The sequence below is a fragment of the Lynx canadensis genome, chromosome D1, assembly GCF_007474595.2.
Source record: "Lynx canadensis isolate LIC74 chromosome D1, mLynCan4.pri.v2, whole genome shotgun sequence".
Taxonomy (NCBI): Eukaryota; Metazoa; Chordata; class Mammalia; order Carnivora; family Felidae; genus Lynx; species Lynx canadensis.
In genome coordinates this window covers 30,564,484-30,580,127 of record NC_044312.2, presented here as the reverse complement: position 1 = coordinate 30,580,127, position 15,644 = coordinate 30,564,484, and positions in this window count along the sequence as shown.

The window sequence follows — 15,644 nt, the reverse complement described above, 5'->3', positions numbered from 1 at the left end:
AAACAAAACAAAACAAAACAAAACAAAAACTGCTAAAGAAATGAACTTTGGGGTTTCACTGTATGCCAGACATGTTCGTATGTTAGTTCACTTAATCTTCATAAGAGCTATCTGAGGCAGGTATTACTCATCACATTTTAAAGATATGGTAACTGAATCTTAAAGAAGACAAATGGCTCTCTCAACCTAATTTCAAATTCAGAGTACTTTCCACTCTCTCACAGTTTTGGTGGAACAGATCAAGGTGAATAGCAATAGCAAGAAGCAATAGAAGCTGCCACACTCACCTATCATTTGTTGGACACCTGCCATGTTCTAGCCCTGTACTCGGTTCTTAATATATTCTTGGACATTTAACCATTTCATTAACCTTATTTATTAATCTTTTGGAGGTTGTGTGCATGCATTTCTGTTGGGTCTATATCTAGCAGTAAGGCTGCTAAGTCAGAGGGGATACATATGTTGAATTTTAGTAGGTACTGCCAAGTGGTTTTCCACAGTGGCTGTACCAATTTGAACAATTGCCAGCAACATATGAGAATTCCTGTTGCTCTATATCCTGGTGAAAATTTTATATTATCACTCCTTTTAATTTAAACTACTCTCATGAGTATGTAGTGATATCTCTTTGTGGTTTTAATTTGAATTTCCTTGATCACTATTTAAGCTGAGATATTTTCACATATAATGGCCATTTGGATATTCTTTTCTATGAATTGCCTGTTCAGGTTTCTTGTCCATTTTACTTTTGAGGTGTCTGCATTTTAAAATATTTTTAGATATGTTTTCTTATACAAAATTTCTATATATATATATATATATATATATATATATATATATTCAAGCCTTTGTCAAGGTAGGGATGCCTTTGCCAGGCCATTAGGTAAGGGATTAGGCACTTAGATTAGGGATTCAGATTAAGGACTTTTCTCCTTGAAGGGGAAAATATGCAGATTTTCCTCTTTTGGGGAATTGTGCTAGGAGAAACAAATAATGCGTTTGGAGATATGACTTTTCCAAATCAAGGTAAGATTTGAAACCATGTATGATATAATCCATGCAAAACAACAAGAGCAAAGCTTATCACCGTTTTACAGCTCTCAGCTCTCAGGAAAAGTAAAGTGACTGAATCTCTTAGGTGTAGGGTTTACGTGGAAAGGGAAGGACTCAGAGGCCAAGATGCTCTACATGAGCCTACCATCACTGTGGGGCAGTGGGACAGAGGTACAGGAGTTGGCAAGGCCTTTGGTGGCTTCTTCAGGCAACTATGGAGCTCCTGGATGGAAGCAGAAGGTGAACCATCTTTTTGCTGAACCAAGGGCTTAGGGAAATACTGTTATCTCTACCCTTAGTTTTTGCATCTAGAATCACCCTTTGGCCGTCTTCTGTTTGCATAATGTGTTTCATTTAGTCTGGTTTGCCCCATTCTGGCAGAGATCCTGACACCTACCTGGGGCCCTGAAGGGTGTGGAAGTCAGGAGAGAAGCTCTTTCCCCAAGAAGATCTGAGGCCAGATCTTCTCTTATCAGATGACATCATTTTTGTGGGTGACAAGGTCCCAGCTGCCCTTCCATCTCACAGTCAGCATGTCCCTGCACCATATTGTCCCTTGAGGGATGAAGCCAGGTGGTTCTGAGCAGATTGACCCTGATTTTATTATTCACTGAAGTAAGCAGCGTCAGCAAAACACACCAATCTCTGATATTAGACTCACTTCCCCACAGAGCTGGGGTCCCCAAAGGAATGACACCAGCCCTCTGCTATGTCAGCCCCCGAAGGAGAGTAACATAAGGGTGGGCAGTTTTTCCTCCCCTACCTCATCTTCCTTACATTTGAGACCTTTAGTTCAAGACAGGGAAGGGAGAGAGGCTTCCTTGGTAAAGGCTTGGTTACTCATCAGCATCTCAAAAAGTGGCAGATACACAATCATCTCTGCTCTTGGGACTTCACTCTAGGGCAGAGGTTATAGGGAAATACTTAGCACTAGCAAACAGTTTGGGTAGACTTGGGCCTAGAGGCCAGGAGGCACTCCCTCAAGGATATGCCCAGGGCAAGAAAACAGAGCCACATTTATCTGCTTAGTGGGAAATGGGGAACAGGGAGTGTTGGAATGGGGCCTTATAGGATAACACTTTTAAACATAATTTATTATAATTTCTCAGTTACAGTACTGACTGAATAAATTATGAAAGGGAAAAAAATCCTAGTTAGACCCGGTTTTTAGGGTCTAAGCTGATGGGCTGTATGGAGGTTTATGTCCAGGTAAAACTTCCTAATGAAAGGTCTTTATAAATGCTTCTTTCTTGGGATTGTCCTGGCCTCATGGGAGGAAAAGGAATGTGGCTTGGAATGTGGAACAAGGGAAGGGAGACTGGAATTCCAGCCTGTGTGTGGGCTAAATGCAAGGGTTGAACTGTTTCTTTTGATGAAAAGAAAACCACAGGCTGAGTCCAGGGCAATGGCCCATGGCTATCCCCAGACCCTCTTGACTCCCTTTGTGTCCCAGAATGTTGCAGCAGGATGCTGCCTTGGAGGTGATCACACTGCCCATGCCCCTGGCGCCCCAAAGCCTCTTTTTTCTGTGTAGTGGACCCCCAGATGGGCAGCATCAGCCCTCCTGGGACCCGCTGCCTCTGACCCCTTTACAATCTTCCTGCCTTCACTCCCTGTGGTGGGTGCTTGGCCTCTGGTGGGAGACCCACTCTACCTTCCTAAGAGGTTAAATGTATTGAACAATTTCTTCTCTGACCTTTATCCCAGTGGATGACCTTGTTCCTTCCTCTTTTACTCTTTGATTAGAATTGCTGCCCCAGTGGATGACCTTGTTCCTTCCTCTTTTACTCTTTGATTAGAATTGCTGCCCCAGTGTCCCCTCCATGGCCTAAACTCAGAAATCTCTTTCTGTCTAATCCATGTGGTGGCCAGCCTCCAATAAGGTGGGTATTCACACCCTTCAAAGCCCTCCCCTACTTAATTGGCTTGACCTGAGACCAGAAGGAAACTGCAGATGTGAGAGCGTGACTTCCAAGATAAGGCCGAAAAAGGCACTGTGGCTTGCACCTTGCTCTTTCTTGGACTGCTCTTTCCTGGGGGAGGCAGCTCCCAGGTCATGAGGATACCAAGCAGCCTATGGATAGGTCCACCAGGGGATGAGCACCTGCCAGAAATCAGACTAACTTTCCATCCATGTAAGGAAGCTACTCTGGAAGTGGATCCCCTGGCCCCAGGAAGCCTTCAGGTGACAGCAGCCCAGGCTGACACCTGACTGCAGTCTCATGAGACTCCCTGAGCCAACACCACCCAACAAAGCTGCTTTTGGATTCCCCCTGGATTCTAGAAACTGCATGAAGCATTTATTGTTTTAAGCCACTAAGTTTCAGAGTAATTTGTTAAACAGCAGTAGATAACTAATACAATGTGTTTCTCTAAGAATCGGTTTCTTTCATTGTGTCTTTGCCAATAATGTCTTTTAATGTAGCCAAGCCTGTTGATAAATCAGAATTCCTTTATCTTACCAAACTGAAGAAATGTTCCTCTCATTTATTTTGCATACTTAGCATAGTGCCTGGGAAATAGTATGTCTCAGTAGTAAAAAATATGGAGCAAATGCCAGTGGAATCAGCTGAATTAATGAAATCAATGACTGTCAAGGTTCTATGTCAAATGAGGGAGAATAGTGTTACTGATAAAGTCAAAGCACCATAAAACTAATTTTTGTATATCTTTTTGTGATTTATAAGGGAGGGGAAGTCAGGTAGTAAAGTTCACACTTTATTGCTAGATTGGTATTAAAAATAACCACTGTCGGGGCACCTGGGTGGCTTAGTTAGTTGGTTAAGTGTTCGACTCTTGATCTTGGCTCCGGTCAAGATCTCATGGTTTGTGGGTTTGAGCCTGGCATTGGGCCATGCATTGTGCAGTGACGGCGGAGCCTACTTGGGATTCTCTCTCCCACACTCTCTCTCTGCCCCTCCCATGTTCCTGCTCTCTCTCTCTCTCTCTCTCTCTCTCTCTCTCAAAATAAATAAATAAACTAAAAAATAAAAAACAACAACAACCACTGTCACTAACACACCACTTGAGGGTGATAGGACATCAGGAGTGCAATTGGCATTAGAGGATGGACAATTACAGGTGAAAAAGTGCCATGGGTGGTCTTTCATTTAAGCAACTAGTCCCATGTATCCAGACCTTCAAAAGTTATTTTAGTATTCATGAGGTTAATGCTGCAGGCATCCCAGCCACAAACTCCTATCGTCCAGCTCTACTCTGTAGCTTGCATCACAAAAGAGATTATAAGAAAGAGAAAGTAAGGGATGGGCCAAATGGGTGATGGGCATTAAGGAGGGCACTTGTGGGGATGAGCAGTGGGTGTTTTATGTAAGTGATGAATGGCTGGGTTCTACTCCCAAAACCAATACTACACTGCATGTTAACTAACTTGAATTTAAATAAATAATTTTTTAAATGTTTTTATTTTATTTTTGAGAGAGAGAGAGAGGCACAGAGAGAGAAAGGGGGACAGAGGATCCGAAGTGGGCTCCATGATGACAGCAGTGAGCCCAATGTAGGGCTCAAACTCAGTGAACCTCAAGATCACAACCAGAACCCAATTTGGGCGCTCAGCCAACTGAGCCACCCAGGTGCCCAATAAATAGATTTTTTTTTATTAAAAAAGAGGAAGTAAAACCAGACTTTACCTCACTGCAAAAGCTTCACTTACCATAATTGCATTTAAACTTTGCAGCAACCTTGTGAGACAGAAGCTATTATTATCTCTGTGTTATGGATGAGAATCAGGGTCTTGTGCTATTAAGTAACATGCCCAAGTCCACCAAACAGGTAAATAATGAAAACATTATTCAAATTCGGGTCTGTCTGATTCATATTTTTTGATGGCAGTTTTTCACAGAATCTAAGATCTAGAAGGTGACTTCGAAATCATGTAGACTAACTCCACTAACATGCGTGAGGACATAAAAACTCCAAGAGGTTAAGCGACTGATCAAAATAGCTCTGCTATTAATGGTGTGACCCAAATTGATTTTGGACTTCTGGTTTGTTTTTCTTTTCACTTCACCATTTGAGGCAGTGAGACTGACTTTGCTCCTGGAAAACCAACTCAAAGTCTAGGATCACTCTGATGAATATCAGACAGAATTTTAATCCACATATTTAAAGGCATCCCATTTCTTAAATAAAAATAAATATTGCACTATTGAAAATGAGGTGAAGACTGTGTTCTGATTTCCCAGCTGCCCTTTGTGCCAACGGATGCTTTCAGTCAGGCAGAGGAGGTTCACATCCTGGGGCTTCAACTACAGCCATGCCATCACCGGTCAGTGCTGAAGACTGGGTGGTATATCTGGTGGCTTCAGCAGTAAAAGAGACCCTTGCAGTGGATCAAGGCAAATTCCGCGCTCTTCTCTGATGATAGCACCAGTTTAATTATAATCGAGAAGTGTAAATTCCAGTTTGCTTACATCTCTAGTATGTTTCGTTTCAAATGTGACTTTCCAGCTCCTTCTCTCTCTTTTTTTTCTCTTCGTGCCATAAAATATTTGCATATTTGAATGTCAAATTTTCCAAGTGCTGGAAGCAACAGGCTCTGGTATGTTCTTGAGTTATTTTGTATAGCAGCATCTGTCTTGTTTCAGCAGCCACCAGAGCTGAGAAGTGACCCAGGAGCAGCCTGGCAGGAAGAAAGAATGTGGGATCCAAGGGGGGGGGTTCCTTGTAATATGGAGCTCAACAAAGCCTGGAGGGGGGAGTCCTTTGGTCCCAAACAGCTTCATAACAGATGTTTTTACCCCAGTTTATTTTTATTTTATTTTATTTTATTTTTTTAGAAAGGCAGATTACCAAATGAAACAAATACTGAATGATGACTACAGAATGTATCTTTGGAACTTGCTAGACTAATTACTGAAGCTCCAAAATCACTTTAAAAGCAACACATTTTGTTTTGCAATATACATTCTTGTTGCCAATTTTTTTTTTATATAATTTCTATCAGAATCCACCTCAAACTGGATAGTTGATTGTGGCAGAAGTGGAATTTAGAGGGAATACTCTCATTAGGATAGTACATTTCAAGGAATTTCCTCACTTTTTCTGTATTTCTAATGATGTCAGGGACATTTTCTGACAGTATATTCTCAGAGCTTTAAACAGCTTGGTTCTGAAATGATGCCTTCTGTTTAAGCAATTATAATAATAGTTGCTTTCTGTGTGCCAGGTAATATCTCACAACTCCCTTAGGTGGTAGGCATTCTTACTCCCCTATATTTACAGATGAGTAAACTGAGGCTCAGAGGACGTATGATGGAAAATGGCAGAGACTGGATTTGGATGGAGATTATTAGTATTTACTGTGTGCATTGCATTAGTTACTTATAATGAGACTACAGCAGCAACATCTACCCATTCAACATCTTGATGTTTGAAAGCTCAGACCCATAATTTCCAGGAAGCTTCCTTACAATTTCCAAAGAATATGATTTTCCTGTTTACATTTGATCAATGAAATAGGATTCTGGCTTAAACACAGAAATGTAACTGCTTTGAAACCACACCTGCTAGAAGCATTTATTCATTTAACAAAACTATATTAAGACTGACCATCTAAATGTCATTACTGGGGAAATAGTTGTAAGCAAGAAGAGCAAGTCCTTGCCTTCATATTGTGATGGCAGTCACTATTTTGGAAATTGAGAATATGATACTGAGCACTATAAGTGGGTCCAGATCTTCAGGTTAAGGTCCCTTTGTAGGTCTCACCAAAGATATTCTTTTACCCTAATCAAGGATGCTCTCAAAATCCAGATAGATGACCTAGTTCATGCAGGCATCTGTTGTTGTTTCATTCATTCATTTGTTCATTCAATTCTTATTTATTTAGTACCTAGTATGTGCCAGGGACAGTAATAGATCAGGTGCAGTTCCTGCTTTCATTGAGTCTAGAATGAGATGCAAATATGGACAAATAAACACATATAAATACACAATCATGACTTGCAAGTGGTATGTGTCAGGGAGCCTCTCTGAGGGATATTTGAGCTTGGGAGTCACTCTGAATTGTGTGGCGATTGTGAGTGGGAGTGGCAGTCAGGTCCTGCCTGCATGTGTCCTCCAGGCCGAGTGCCTGCATGGCCAGCACCGCCCAGTGTGGATGCCTTTTCCTTGTTCACAACAGTCACTCTCTGGGCAGGTGGCCCCTGAGAAGGTGCCACCAGGGGTAGCAAGGTGACAGGTGCTTGGGAAGGAGGGAACAAGATGTATGAAGACTCTGAAAAAGACAAGATTCAGAACACATGAGGGGGCCCTGAAGAGGCAGGGAAGGCAGGTATGCAGGTGGGCTTGGAGCAGGGCCTTGTGGGCCACGCCAGGCGTTGGGACTTCAGTCTCAGTGCACTAGGAAGCCCGGGAAGGCTTCAAGCAGGATTTGTGTTTTTAAAAGTGACCTCCATCTTTTGCTTCCTAGCACCACCTTCACCCCCAATCTCTCTGCGACCCAAGACTCTATTTCCTCATCTGTAAAACATGGATTAATATGATACATTTCAAGGTATCCTTTAAAAAGGATTAGACAAAATGGCTCATGTAAGTCCCTATGAGTACCTCCTTCTGTGCTCTCTGTGCATAGGAATGAGAGTAGCCAAGATTTATAGGACACTTCCTATTGATTTGTTTTCACTTAACCCATCTCTACAAGTCTGTACTGCCACATATGGGCATTATGAAGGTTCCTGCTTCACAGATGAGGAAAGCTGAGGCACAGAGAAGCTGAGTGCCCACAGCTTCACTGTAAGTGTTTAGCATGTGTGAATTAAGACCCATGGACAATACTCTCCAGTTTGTCATCAAAGATTGCAGTTCCCATTTGGAATAAGAATTGTCCTGACACAATGATTCAAAGAAGTTTCCAAGAAAAGATTGGAGAGACCGGATCCTTTTGTATTTGTCTCCCTATTGTTGGTCTCCTATTAATGCTAATGTCTTGGAAGAAGGACTATGTAGGAAACATCTTATTTCCAGACATCTTCAACATTGGTGTGTAAGTATGGCCTTTCTTCCCCTCTCATTTGGCAGGAAATCACCCAGAAAATATACGGTTGCTGAATGCTTCTTTAACTTGGAAAAACTATAGAAAATGCAGCTTTAAAAGAGCTCTGTTATATTTTGGTGTCTATTGGAAAGAGCACTGGTATTTAGGGACCCGCTGAGCTCTTGCGGACAGCTCTGCAGGTACAGTCTGTCCTGAAAGGTGTTTCCTCTGGCTTCAGGCCAGGCTGAGACAGCTAAAGTGGAGCCCCTGGAGGTGGTGACATCTGGGCCATGTCTCAGGTCATTGGTGCCTGTGGCTTGGTGCTCATCAGGATATGGCTTTGACACTTTCCTCATCTGCCTGGGCCACCCCAGAGTCTGGCAGGCCTTGTTTGACAGCGTTGTCCACGAGTGAAGCAAAACAGGCCACAGAAAAGAGCAAACAGACAGAATCTGGACCTCAGCGCAGCTCTGCTGTGTGACCTTGAGTGAATCACCCAGACTCCAGGAACTCCCAGGGTTGTGTGAAGATCAAGAGATGACATATATTTAAGGTTTACAATGTGATGGTTTGACTTGCATGGTGTTATATGTCAATTATATCTCAATAAAGATGGAAAAATAAAGAAAATTTCTTTTAAAAAAAGATGTTGTATGGACAATATCATTTATAAAGGTTTAAAATGCTCTTAAAATTCAGAAATATCATGATTCCTCAAAGATAAGGTTCTGTCCAAGCAGTGGAGCCCTGACCCTGGCCCTAGGGGAGGGGACAAAGGAGACTCCCTTGGGGGCGAAGGTCCATCCCCTGTGGGCCCAGGGAGACAGTGACTGCTTTGCTGCTGTGTCTAAATTAGATGTGCTTCTGTCAAAGTTGTCAGCAGGATGTCACTGCTTCTCAAGTATAGCAAGGAACTAGGAACATGCAGAGTCCCAAGGGGGAGATCTTGGGGGACTGGGCCCGGCTTTCAAAAATGTGGGTGGTATTTCATTAATAGAATGGCTCTGGGCCTTCTTCTGGTTTCTCACTCACCTCTGGATTCTGCCTTCATTCCTTATCCCAGGTCAGCTTCTAGAAAGACTAGTCCTACCCTGAACATGGACTCAGATGGACACAGAACTTCCCTACTTCTTTCTTTCCTGGGCTGGAGGAGATGCTGTCAGTGCAAGAGTGGAGGGAGATATAGGGGCTGGAGGGTTTTGTGGAAAGTGGGGAGATTTGAGAGAGAAGGCAGGTTTAGAATAATAAGGTCACCTGTCCTGTTATTGAGACCGTGCTTGCTGGGAGCGGGGAAGGATACGGTGGTGTCTTGGCAACTCCTCAGTACCTGACAAACCACATTAGCTAGTCACCCCAGAAGGATTCTAATGATGCCTACCACAGACCTCGAGCCAGTAGACCAGCTTTGTCTCAAAGCCTTTTCTTGTAGGTATATTAGATCCCTTTATTAAATCCAAGAGGAGAAATGAAGTACAATGGTGGGAATTAGGGGACCTCAGCATCAGTGTCCCTGTGGCCCTCTTAACCTCTACTGTGATCTGGCCCCAAGCACAGCTTCCTCTCAGCAAGCAAACAAACAAATATCCATACCTGAAGGAAAAAATCCAGAGAATTCCTGGCTTTCTCCTCATCCTGCCTTCTGCTCCACGGACTTGCTTGCTCCCTGTCCCTCTGGTTCAAGGCCCAGCAGTAGGGGCTGCTTCCTGGGCTCCTCCTCTGCCCCCTGCCTCTCATTTGTATCAGGTCATGTGCCACAGCTGGAGATGCAGAGACAGAACTGGGGTATGGACATTCATCCCTGTCCTGGCCAAGGAGGCAAGAGTGTCCTCCACCAGCTCACACTGAGCAGGGCCGGGCAAGCAGAGGACTGAGGGGGTGGGAAATGCAGGTCATTCCCAGCAGGGCTGGAGGTGGGCACTGTGTGGGGGGCCATGGAATCCTCTCAAGTCTGAGGGGTGCATCACTGGCCTTGCAAACATGAGCTTCCAACAGGTAAAATGGTTTGCTCAAAGCACACAGTAACTTAGCGGCAGAGCTGAATCCAGAAACAGGCCTTCTAGTTCCCAGAAGGGGGCCCCTCATCTTTACTATGGGCCTCTGTGTAGCCTTTAGTGCTCTGGCAAGGTGTCCACTGTGGCAGGAGCCTAGAGGTGGGCTGCAGCCTGCCTCTGCTCTGTCCAGAGAGGCCTGAATGCATGCCTTGCCCAGCTCCCATCCACATGGCTGGAGTCCACTTTGGGCTCTCATGACTGCTGGCTGCAATTTTGCCACCATGGAAGCCCTGACCTGTGGCCCCATAGCTGGCACTGCGGTGGCTTCTCTACTTTGGAAGAGAGTCTTCCCTCTGGTGTTTAGAGATCACCGTGTCAGTGGTGAATGATCTGGAAAATCTGTAATTATACCTCTCAGAGTTCTGAGGGCAGCCTTACCTCTTTCCTTGTTTAAGGTTCCCCATGTAAAGGACTATATCAAGTGTGCTTGGAGATGGCCAGAAAGAGGGAGATGACCTGATGCCACATCAAAGGCCAGCTTGGTAAAACAAAACTGTGGTGTCAGCATGAAAAATAGACCTTTTGGCTTCATTTTCATGTGAGCCTCCTCAAGGTACTAATGGTAGTGGCCTTCTTGTACACCCCACCCTGAACTCATGTAGGTTGGCAATATTGCATTATTCTTTTGTTACAACATATGTAGTAGGCTCCTATGTGTCAGGCACTTTGTATTTGGAAATATTGCTCATGAAGCCCCTGTCTTTTTTCTTCTTAATGTTTATTTATTTTGAGAGAGAGAGAGAGAGAGTGAGAGAGAGAGAGAGGAGCACACAGGCAGGGCAGGGGCAGAGAGGGGGACAGAGGGTCTGAAGCAGGCTCTAGGCTGGCAGCAGAGAGTATGATGCAGGGCTTGAACTCATGAACCATGAGATCATGACCTGAGCCAAAGTCAGATGCTCAACCGACTGAATCACCCAGACACCCTGCCCCTGCCTTAAAAAAAAAATCATTTCAACTAGCAAACCACTCTCCTTTGGATGGGGAGAAAAATAAGTAAAATCCTCCTCCTCGCCCTTCTCACCAGAACCTCGTACTTCTGTGGGATAATAAGGAAGGCAAACTGGGAGAAGTTACTGGGGGGAACAAGGGGCAGTTATCTACCCTGAAGAAAGTCCCATAAGGAACAAGGGAATGGGATGAGATGAGCATCACTCTCTCCATTAAAGGGAAAGACTTCTAGCCAACGCTCCCTCCCGCTGTGTCAGGGACCCCAACATCTGGAGGCTCAGAGTGGTGAGAGCATTTCCTGCTTTTGTTCCTGAAGACAAACCTTCTCCTGACATCCAGCACCTGTTCTGCCCAGGAGGGTTTTGCAATATTTAGCAGACCCAAGCTCCACAAGGAGGCACTTGAGTCAACCTTTGGAAGATCACAGCTGCAGTCTGCATCAGGAGGAGAGGAGGAAGGAGCAGAAGAAGATGGGCTGAAACATCCAGTTTGGAACCCCTGCACCCTCTTATCTCTCCCCATCCTCTTCACAAATACATGTGTTCATTCAGTCTTCATTCAGCAATGATTTTTTTGTGTCCCTAATATGTTCCCTGTGCTGCTCCAGGTACTGTAGATAGAGTGGAAAAGAAAAAAAAGTTTCTACCTTCATGAAGCTTATTTGCTAGTGAAGAGCCCAGACAGTAAGCAGGTAAATAAACTGCCAAGTAGTGATCAGGGAAATGAAGAGGGGAAAGGCAAGGTGAGAGAGATGAGAGATGGTGAGGTGTGTGTGTGTGAGAGAGAGAGAGTGAGAGAGGGAGACATCGAGAAAGAGAGAGAGAGAGAGAGAGAGAGAGAGAGAGAGACTACATCTGCAGTGTTTAGAGGTCTCCTGAAAATTATTTTTTATTTTTTAGTGGGCACCTGAATAAAGTGAGGAAGCAAGCCATATGGAACCTGAGGGAAGAGAATTCCAGGTGAAGGAAAAGCAAGTGTAGAGGCCCTGAGATGAGGCCCATGATTGACATGTTTGTGGAAGAACAAGGGCCTAGTTTGGCTGGAATATTCTGAGGGCAGGGGAGAATGAGAAAGTTAGGGCTGAGAGATCATCTTGCTGGGGATGGATTGTGGAAGGCCTTATAGACAAAAGTAAGGACTTTTCCTTTTATTCACTGGGGGTGGTGAGTCATTGCAGGGGTATCATCTGATGTACATTTATTTTTTTATTTTATTTTTTTTTAATATTTTTTTCAACGTTTATTTTATTTTTTGGGGGACAGAGAGAGACAGAGCATGAACGGGGGAGGGGCAGAGAGAGAGGGAGACACAGAATCGGAAACAGGCTCCAGGCTCCGAGCCATCAGCCCAGAGCCTGATGCGGGGCTCGAACTCACGGACCGCGAGATCGTGACCTGGCTGAAGTCGGACGCTTAACCGACTGCGCCACCCAGGCGCCCCCTGATGTACATTTAAAGGGATCATTCCAGCTGCTATGTGCTCCACTGCTGTTGGGAGCAATTACCATAGAGTAGGCACTGTCAGGAGATATATGCTTAAATCGTAAATGTTTCACAAGGCATGTCACCATGTCCCCCCATCTGGGGACAGCTGAGTGGCATGGTAGAAAGAAATTGAACTACACAAGACCCAACTCTGTGACCTTGGGCAAGTTGTCTAACATTTCTGAGCCCCAGATACCCCAATCTGTTGTGGGGGTTAAGTAGGAGGATGGGGTGAAATTGCTTTGGTACTGTAAAGCACCACATCCACATCAGACCTGAGACCCTTGCAAATCATCAAGGGCTAGTGCTTGCTTTGTGCATATTCCTACCCTCCCTTCACCCTGCACTTGCCTCTGTAAGTCACCTGGCCATTACAATCTCTACTTGTGAATCAGCAGGGGTGAATTCGTTTTTTCCACCAGGACTCTTCCTGATAAAGACTGAGGAATATGAATCCATTCGCTTGGTTTGGACTTCTGGTGATGATTCCCAAATCCAAACCCCCAGTTGTTTGTTTCTCTTCCTTAAGATCCATACTGATATTGGGAACCAGTTCTCCATGGGTCTCATGCTCCTGCACATCTTGTGGACACAGGTACTGACTCCCCTTTTCCAGATCTTTCTAACGTTGTTTGTTGAGCAAATGGATTTGGGAGATTGAGATCTGGTCTCCCTTCAGAGTAAAGGGCAGGCTTGATTACTGTCCAGTACAGTCCTAGTCCTCCCCTAGGACAAAGGGCAGCAGGCTTACAGCTCACTATAAAGAATCCGAGTTTTCTGAGCTGAGAGCTCCCCTCCTGGAATGCACCCATCCCAGTGGTACAGGCATTGCCAGGCCATTTTTCATGGTGTTCTGTGGGAGCAGGGCTTGGGGAACTGGCATAAGCTCTGACATTGTGGCTATTGTCATTGCTGTGAGTCCTTTGTCTCTGACCCAGTGGTCTCATATCTTCTGCTAGCATCCATTAGGCTGTTGCAGGCTACCTTGTTAACTTGCAATTGGAGTAAATCTCAGACCCTCCACACTACTTAAAACTGGAATCTTCCATTGTTTATGAAAAAGTTCTTTGAAATAACTTGCTGCCACTTTAAACTCCACATGTTCAGAACTGAAACCGTCACTCACATTCCTACTGCTCCCCTCCCCTGCTGTACAGCATTCCTGCCTCTGCCAGTGGTACTTTGTCACATTTAAGGAAGCAGTGCCCCTTTTCTCTCTCTCTCTCTCTTGCCATGTCTGACTCCTTATCAAGTTCAGGGGCTCCTTCTTTAAAACAGCACTCACACCCACTGCTTCCTCATTCCACACTCATCCATGGCCACCAGGCCACATCTTCTGAGCCATTACTGCACTGTTCTGCCTTGCCTTACCCGCTCGGATTCTAGGTTCACTCAGCTCAGTTCTTTTTATCACCTCTGGGCCACGGGCATTGTTTTCATCATGACTGCATTCTTACAGCACTTGAGAGTTTCAAAATACTTTCATATATATTCTGTCAATATGTAAGTGAATATGACCCTTGTTACAGGGCAGCATATTGGTTAGTTTTATTTTACGTTGATTTTGGCTGAGTCATGGTATATAGATATGTGGTCAGACATCATTCTGTATGTTGTGTGAGTGTGACTTTTGGATAAAATCAACATTTATTTTTGTAAAAGTTTATTAATTTTGTGTGTGTGTGTGTGAGAGAGAGAGAGAGAGAGAGAGAGAAAGAGAGAGAGAGAGAGAGAGAGAGAAAGCAAGTGGGGGAGGGGCAGAGAGAGAGAGAGAGAGGGAGAGAGAGAGAGAATCCCAAGCAGGCTCCATGTTGTCAGTGAGGAGCCTGACATGGGGATTGAACTCATGAACCATGAGATCATGACCTGAGCCAAAATCAAGGGTCAGATGTTAACTGACTGAGCCACTCAGGCATCCCTGGATGAAAACAACATTTAAATAAATGAACATTTAGTAAAGCAGTTTGCTCTCAAAGCTCTGGGAGGGCTTCATCCAATCAGTTGAAGGCCTGAATGGAACAAAAGCCAGACCTTCTTGAGCAAAAGGAACTCTGCCAGCAGACAGATTTTGGACTTGAGCTGTGACATTGACTCTTCCTTGGGTCTCCAGCCTGTCAGCCCACCCTGCAGATTTAAGATCACATGAACTGATTTTTTTAAACTAGATCTCTTGGTCTTTTGGTATACACATCCTATTGGCTCAGTTTCTCTGGAGAAACTGGATTAATACAAGTGAGTATTATTCCCATTCTACAGACAAAGAAATTGAACCTCAGAAATGTCCAGTCACTTGTTCACAGCTAGTTAGGAAGATGCCAATCCTGCTCGTGTAGACTTCCAATCTCTCAGGTTTTCTTCAAATGCCTGCTATCTTTGTCACTTTTGGCTATGAAATTTTCAATGATTTTTCATTTCTTAAGTCATCACATCTAAACTCTTTCCTCTTGATATTAAGGTTCTTTCTCCTTTCCAGTCAGGGGGTTTTCCTTAGCCTCTCAGGCACTCACGAGAAAGAAGTTACTGGAGAAGTGGCAGGAAGTAGCCTAAACTGAAAAGAAACAGATCATTCAGTGGGTTAAAGGTATAACTGAAAGTTAAAGATGTACATCTGCTTTGCAACTATGATGAAAATAAGACATCGCTTAGACTAAATAAGGGTTTGAATGTAAGATCCACTGTACATGTTCTTGTAACTTAAAGGGAATGTTGGGCAGGCAGTTGACATGAGCCAGGCAATGCCAGCATGATAGTAGTGTTCATGGGCCATGTGGACTAGAGTCGCACTAACATGGTACCACTAGTCACATCTGGCTCTTTAAATTTAAATTAATTGCCATTAAATAGAATTAAAAACTCAGTTCCTCAGTTACACTAGCTACATTTTAAGACTCAAAGGTCATATGTGGCTGGCAAGTGGCTACCATATTGAACATCTCCATCATAACAGAAAGTTCTATTGGATGGCACAGAAGTAGAGAGCCTAGTCCCAAATATAAATCTCATTGAACCTTGACAACTGTTGGTTAGTGACAGAGATAAGGCTGAGGTGAGAAGAGGCTTCCAGGGCTGAGAGCCACAGACTCTTCCAGCAGAAGGACAAAGGAAGAGTCCTCA